This window comes from Protopterus annectens, chromosome 16.part0 (assembly GCF_019279795.1).
Source record: "Protopterus annectens isolate FY-2018-M chromosome 16.part0, PAN1.0, whole genome shotgun sequence".
Taxonomy (NCBI): domain Eukaryota; kingdom Metazoa; phylum Chordata; order Ceratodontiformes; family Protopteridae; genus Protopterus; species Protopterus annectens.
Genome location: NC_056750.1, coordinates 162849239 through 162856154, shown reverse-complemented (window position 1 = coordinate 162856154; position 6916 = coordinate 162849239). Strand labels below are relative to the sequence as shown.

General features: G+C 37.2%; 1 long non-coding RNA gene across 1 annotated transcript in view; it reads left to right on the top strand.

Moving 5' to 3' along the window:
- Positions 1-751, top strand: part of LOC122790979 — a 151454-nt gene extending 150703 nt beyond the window's left edge. Inside the window, exon 3 of the long non-coding RNA XR_006363057.1 lies at positions 394-751. This is a non-coding gene — a long non-coding RNA (uncharacterized LOC122790979). The remainder of the gene's footprint in view (positions 1-393) is intronic.
- The last annotated feature ends 6165 nt before the right edge of the window (positions 752-6916 follow it).

Here is a 6916-nt window from a genome sequence, read left to right as displayed (position 1 = left end):
TTTTTAATTTCAAATTTTTGAGATTTTAAATGTTTGCTAGGAACAACTGCAAATTAATCCAAAGAATAAAAGCAGGCAGAGGCAAGGCTCCAGTTTCTTCAGCTGATTTATTACAAGACACACAAGCGCTTTCACCACAAGGCTTCTTCATACACCTGAAGAAGCCTTGTGGTGAAAGCGCTTGTGTGTCTTGTAATAAATCAGCTGAAGAAACTGGAGCCTTGCCTCTGCCTCCTTTTATTCTTTGGATTTGTTTTGTGTTTTTGCAGAGGTACCTGGTTACTGTTGGAATTATATTTTGCTTTGCTTATTTTTGAACTGCAAATTAATGTTGGAAATTAAACAAAATGTATGCAACAGTGTGTCACTTTTTTCTTTTTCTTTTTTTTTTAGGAGAAGGTCATGTATTTAGCAGAGATACACATCTGTTTTAAAAAGAAAGAACTAATTTATTGCCCTCCAGACAAGAATGAGTGTAAAGAAACATTCATCTATCCATCTATAAACTGATAAAGGAAAAAAAGATGATGATTTATCATTAATTTGAAGCGGTCCTCAGTTAGTAGCTTTAGCAAACCTATATAGCAAAGAAATGCTTAATGCCTGCCTATATTTTCCACAGAATCGCTTTTCCAAGAAATAAATTACAGTATGATATAAATATACACATCCTGACCATGGACTGTCAGCTATCAGTATGGAAGCCGATGTTGATGAACATGAATAAAATAAAATTAAATTCTGAACTACATGAGAATGGGAAGGTCTGTGCTTGGATGAACTCAATGCATTAAATGTAAAACTGGTTACTGTTAAAAAGTGTAAACTGCTTTGCTCAAAAATTCTGGAGAAAATTAAAAATAATATGAGTTAAAAAAACAAACTTGCTTCCTCACATTAAAACAGCACTCCCATTCCCTAAACCTAAAGCCTCATTCCTGGTACTCCCTGAACCTAAAATGCCCTTCCCGATCCTTACACCGAACACTCTCCTCCTGCTCACTAAACCTAAACTTCCTTTTACTCACTAAACCTAAACCCCCTTCCCAAGCTCTAAACCTAAAGCAACCTTTTCGGCAGCTACCAAAAACCCAAACCTCTACTTTCATCCCATAGCTGCTGCACCAGCCTTGCCCAGACATGAATATTGTGTTCAGGAGAGGTGCGGTAGCTCCACTCTCTCTCCACAGCTGCCACACCTCACTTGACTGCAGTATTCAAATTAAAGCATGAGCATATGGTCTTGTGAGCTGTAAGTAGCCCGAGTCCCTGACTGCAAGATAGTGCTTTTCAAGCATGTCAGATTTGGGAGGCTGCAGTAGATGCCTATAAATATATATGAAAAAAATACATATATCTATATATCCATCCATATCATCTATGTCTATATATCTATATCTATAACTATATATATATATATATATATATATATATATATATATATATATATACACACATATATCTAGGTTTACTATCAATATGTCGAATGTCAAAACATTTTTGTTCAACATACTGAAAGTAAACTGTGAAAATTAAAAAACAAACAGGTCACAATGTCAAATCTGATGATCGAATTCAGCAGATTCAACATTGTTTCCAAACATATCACGTGACGTCAGTATAGGAGCTCACATAAACAAAACTCCTATAGCTGACATCACATTTTTGCAGGGGGGCACTCCCACACCCCCGCTAACTATATATTCCAACTCCAAGATCGCACTACAGTGAGGAAAGTGATGAATTTCCCAAACCCCACTGTACCGCGATCTCTGTACATTTCTCAGAAATTATATTAGCAAATGCACAGTGCATTTGCTAACATAAACCTTCGACATTGAGATGTTCAAGCAGATGAACATTCGAACATCTGTTTCGAATTTCCATCTAGGAACAGCTCTATTTTAATAGTAAACCATATATATATATATATATATGGTTCTACCTGACATAGCCGAAACCACACAACACCGACAACCACATCACCGACACCACATATTCGACAGTCCATAAACACGAAACCACACATAACCGACAACGAAATAACCGACGGTACACAAACACGAAACCCCATACACTGCACACACCACAATAACAATTATTAAAAACAAAACACATCCCCATTCCACAAACCACACACACAACACAAGCACACCAAAATCCTTACAAGCCCACACTAAACCTTACCCTAACCCTAAGGTCCGTCACTATCGCACACTTACCTACCCGCTTCTCAACCTTAACTCACTTAACCCGCCTATCGCTCCTAACCCTAACTCACTTAACCCACCCCTATCGCTCCCTAACCCTAACTCACTTAACCCACCCCTATCGCTCCCTAACCCTAACTCACTTAACCCACCCCTATCGCTCCCTAACCCTAACTCACTTAACCCACCCCTATCCCCACAGACCGTCAATCTCCACACTTACCTGCCTCGCACCCTAACGTCCGTCACTACCGCATACTCACACAGCCTTTCCCCATGTCGGCATCCTCGGCGTTGGTGTTGTCATCCGTCGTGTCGGTCTTCTGCATTGTCGATGTTCTGCAACCCGCGATTCGCGTCGGTCTTCTTCGTTTTCGATCTTCTGGAGCTCCGAATTCCGCTGTCGGTCTTCTGCGCTGTCGACGAAGTCAGGTAGAACCATATATATATATATATATATATATAAAATGAAAAGTCGAAGACTCTAAACACACTGAACCACAAAATGTTGAAAATAAGGCAGAATGCACAAAACATTGAAAACTAAAAATAATGAATACGTCTTTCCTATTTAACAAAACGTTAACAGTAAACCACAGCTACAAAACTTAGATCAAGCGTCTGAATACTGGTACTGTTAGGGAAATGTTTCTTAGTAACATAATATGTATATTGTGTCGCTTTTGTATGTATTTGTTACTCTTGGAAGTTTTCTCTCCGAGCCTCCGCTGGAAAAGGACCTGTGTCCAGTTGGACTTTCCCAGTTAACCAATGTAAAATAAAATAATGAATTGGGTTGAAGTTAAGGGCAGAGCTAGAGTTATGGCTAGTGTTAGGGTCCGCACATATGAGTAAAGTGGGGTGGTATGCCCACGTGTACTAAACCTACCCTTCACCATTAACTCCAATCCCACACATTATGTTACTAAAAAAAAAAAATTTCCCAAACAGTGCCACTACACAGGATGAGAGGGCATAGAACACACACAACACTAAACTTATGCAACATCTAATCTATCACCTTACTTAACCCTTACTCTAACCCTAATCTGTGAAAACGTACACATTTATTTAACGGTGCACTTTTACTTGCCTACAATATATAAAACTTTAATTCAACATAAATAGATTCTGACTAATGTGCATTCTATATTTTTAGCACTCACATGTGTACTAACCCAACCTCTAATCCCACCCTCACCCCTAACTCCAATCCCACACATTATGTTACTAAAAAAAAAAAAATCCCAAACAGTACCACTACACAAGATGAAAGGGCACAGAACACACACAATACTAAACTTATACAACATCTAATCTATCCTCTTATATTTATATATTTGATCATTCTATATTTTGAATTGTAACTATATATATATATATATATATATATATATACATACACGTATGTATGCATGTATATATATATATATATATATATATATATCTACATATGTAAATATATATATATATATATATATATATATATATATATATATATATAAATGTGTGTGTGTGTTTTTAAGCAAATACAAAACACTGGCTTAAAAAAATCAGTTAAGCAACAAGCCCCCTGAAAAGTACTTTCTTTGGGGCTGTAGGCTCCACTGAACCCCCTCAGGTGGGAGTTATATCCCTCTTATGTCTCTCACTTAAATATCCCAAACCCCTAGCTGCACCGATTTAAAGAAGGAAGATACCTGTAGGAGTCATTGCCAGAGTGCATTAGACACCTGTCCCAACAATGACTTACACCAGTATGAAGAAATTACACTATTACAATGATGTGCACTCGTTCCTACTCAGATCAGCACATACTAACCAAAACACATAATTATGTACCTCAAGCCAGTCAGTTGCAATACTCTGACCATTCTACTATTTGATTATAATACAGCAGGTAAATTGTGCAGTTGAAATACTGTTCATCCAGTGAAAATGCTCTTTAGAAAGTCAGTAACATGAACAGTTGGCATTAGAACCCACAGTCATACACCCAAGCCGTCATGGGCGGGCACACACACACACACACACACACACACACACACACACACACACACACACACACACACACACACACACACACACAAAAACACACACACACACACACACACAAAAACACACACACACAAAAACACACACACACACACACACACGTTTAACCTCACATTAATGCAGGATAATTCATTTCACCCCTGTTGGGACCGAGCTACCATATACCTGATGGTTAATTATTCTGTCACTAAGGTCACATGATTTCTTTGATTAACACAAAGCCTCATTTCATATGCGCCTGAGTATCACACTAACGTCAGTAGTGGAAACCATACCTTTTTACTTCTTTGCTCAAGAAGTCTGAAAAAGCCCAAACTAATGGGGACAAAAGCCCAACATCTCACACAATATTTAAATCTTAATCTGATTCACTTAAAATGTTAATAAAAGAAGATGTTTTGCATCATTTATGTATTTTCTGACTAATAATAATAATTATGAATCTGAAGACTGGCATTATTGACTACCAGTAATCCTTGGCAATTTACATGGAAATCAAACATTTTATGAAGAAAAATACAGAAATATAAAACCAAACTAGTGACATTTGAGAGGTGTATAGGCATGTGGGGATTGCTCATCTGTAAAAACATCATTAATTCTGATTAGGTATACTGCAGTATAAATATCACATTTTTATGCTATTATTTTCTTGTGCTGCTATTATGCAGAAGTTTGGGATTAGTATTTGAAAAATCAGGAAGTCATCCTGTCTGTCATTCTCTTTCTTTCCTCTCTGTGTGTCTGTGTGTATAACTATTTGTATATTTATATCTCTATATCTATCTATCTTATATGTATTTATATATTGATTCCTCATATTGACCTAGTAATGTCAAAACATGAACACCTAGATGTTTCTATGCATGCATTGAGGCATACAAATGAAACAGACAGTATCCCCCACACTAATTTTATATATATATGTATATATATATATATATATATATATATATATATATATATACATATATATACACAAACAGTAACTGTAAGATTGCACAGTTCTGGAGGAAAGGGTAAATTCCCTAACTTCAAGGATTGTTTGTTCTTTCACAATTGTTGACCATCTGTATGGTCGACCAAAGTGTATCAACAATACAGAGGTCAATTTTATCTCAAACTGACCACTTCAAGGAAATTTGTATATTTGCATATATAAAGCACACACACACACACACACACACACACACACACACACAAACACATATCTAAAACTTCAAAGGTTAAGTGTAAAAGTTTTTAGCAGTACAGCATTAAATGCTCCTATAAGCCAGATCAGATCCTCAGGCATTCGATCACTGTTTAATTGCAGAATTTTTTTAAGGTATTCTTCTATAAAGTTTTAAAAGTCCTACAGCATGGAAGTCTGAATGGAACACCTGCCAATTCCTGGTGCTAGAGTTGTGTCCCTGCAGGATTTATAGTCGTGGTGCTGCGGTAGTGTTGTTGCCTCACAGTTAGACGTTGCCCGTTCGATTCTCAGTTAGAAAGTCTTCTGTGTGGTGGCATGCATGAATGGGCGTTCCTTTGTTGAAGGTTGTGCATTAGGCCTGGCAAGCCAGCATGTAAAAATGTACTGCCAATCATTAGCAGACCGGAGTTCCACTGTGGCGACCCCCTAACTGGGAAAAGCCGAAAGAAACAACAACATTGTTAGGACATTTGTTAATTTGGGTTTGAAAATGGGCATACTGTACATCAGCACCCCGATTGAAGAATGATTGTTCTCCTGCAGTGTATTGCTGTACAAGTAATGCCCTCTGAAAAACAAATCTGCCTCTTCATGGCAGTATATCAAGCTGCCATGGAACTTGAACTGAAGCAAACTTAATGGTCACCATTATTTTATGCTCGTTAAGCAGCACTTCTGCTGTTTAGCGAGTGTAAAATATATTAAAAAAAAGAAAACTGAAAAACAAAAAAGTGTGTGTGTATATCTGTCTGTGAGTGTATGCATGCATGTGAGTAAAAGAGAGAATGGCTGAGCCGTTATTTTACACTCACTAAGCAGTGTTTCCGCTATTTAGTAAGGGTAAAATCTAAATATAACAAAAAATGTATGTGTGTGTTTCTGTTTCTGTGTGTGTGTGTGAATGTGTGCATGAAAGTGAAGTGTGTGTGAGTAAGAGAGAGAGAGAGAAAGTGAAGAGTGAGAGGGATCCAATACTGGCAACAGCAGCAGCAGTTAAGAGGTTTACGTACCTCTCACCTCTTAGATAAGTTAACTGAATAAAGCATAAAATAAAGGGGAACAAAGGCTCAAAACAGGATCATATTCCTGTTTAAAAAATCCCAAAGTTGCTTCAATAACAGGACTTGTGTTAGCATGTATTTTCTGAAGTACAAATGTGTGTTTGGGGGTGGGGCAGTGTCTGTGTGACAGAAGGAGAGACGGTGAGATTGATGGAACACTGGCAGCAGCAGATGAGGTTTGCATACCTCTCAACCTCTTGGCTCAGAAATATGGATAAAGCCTGAAATAAAGGGGGAACAAAGGCTCCAAAATAGGAACAGATTTTAAATGTCATTCTTAGAAAAAAAATCACAAAGTAAGTTAAATAACTGGATTTGTGTTAACATGAATTTTCTGAAAGAAATAAAGTCTGAAAGTCAAATGTATATCATTATTTAATGGCTTCAATACCCAA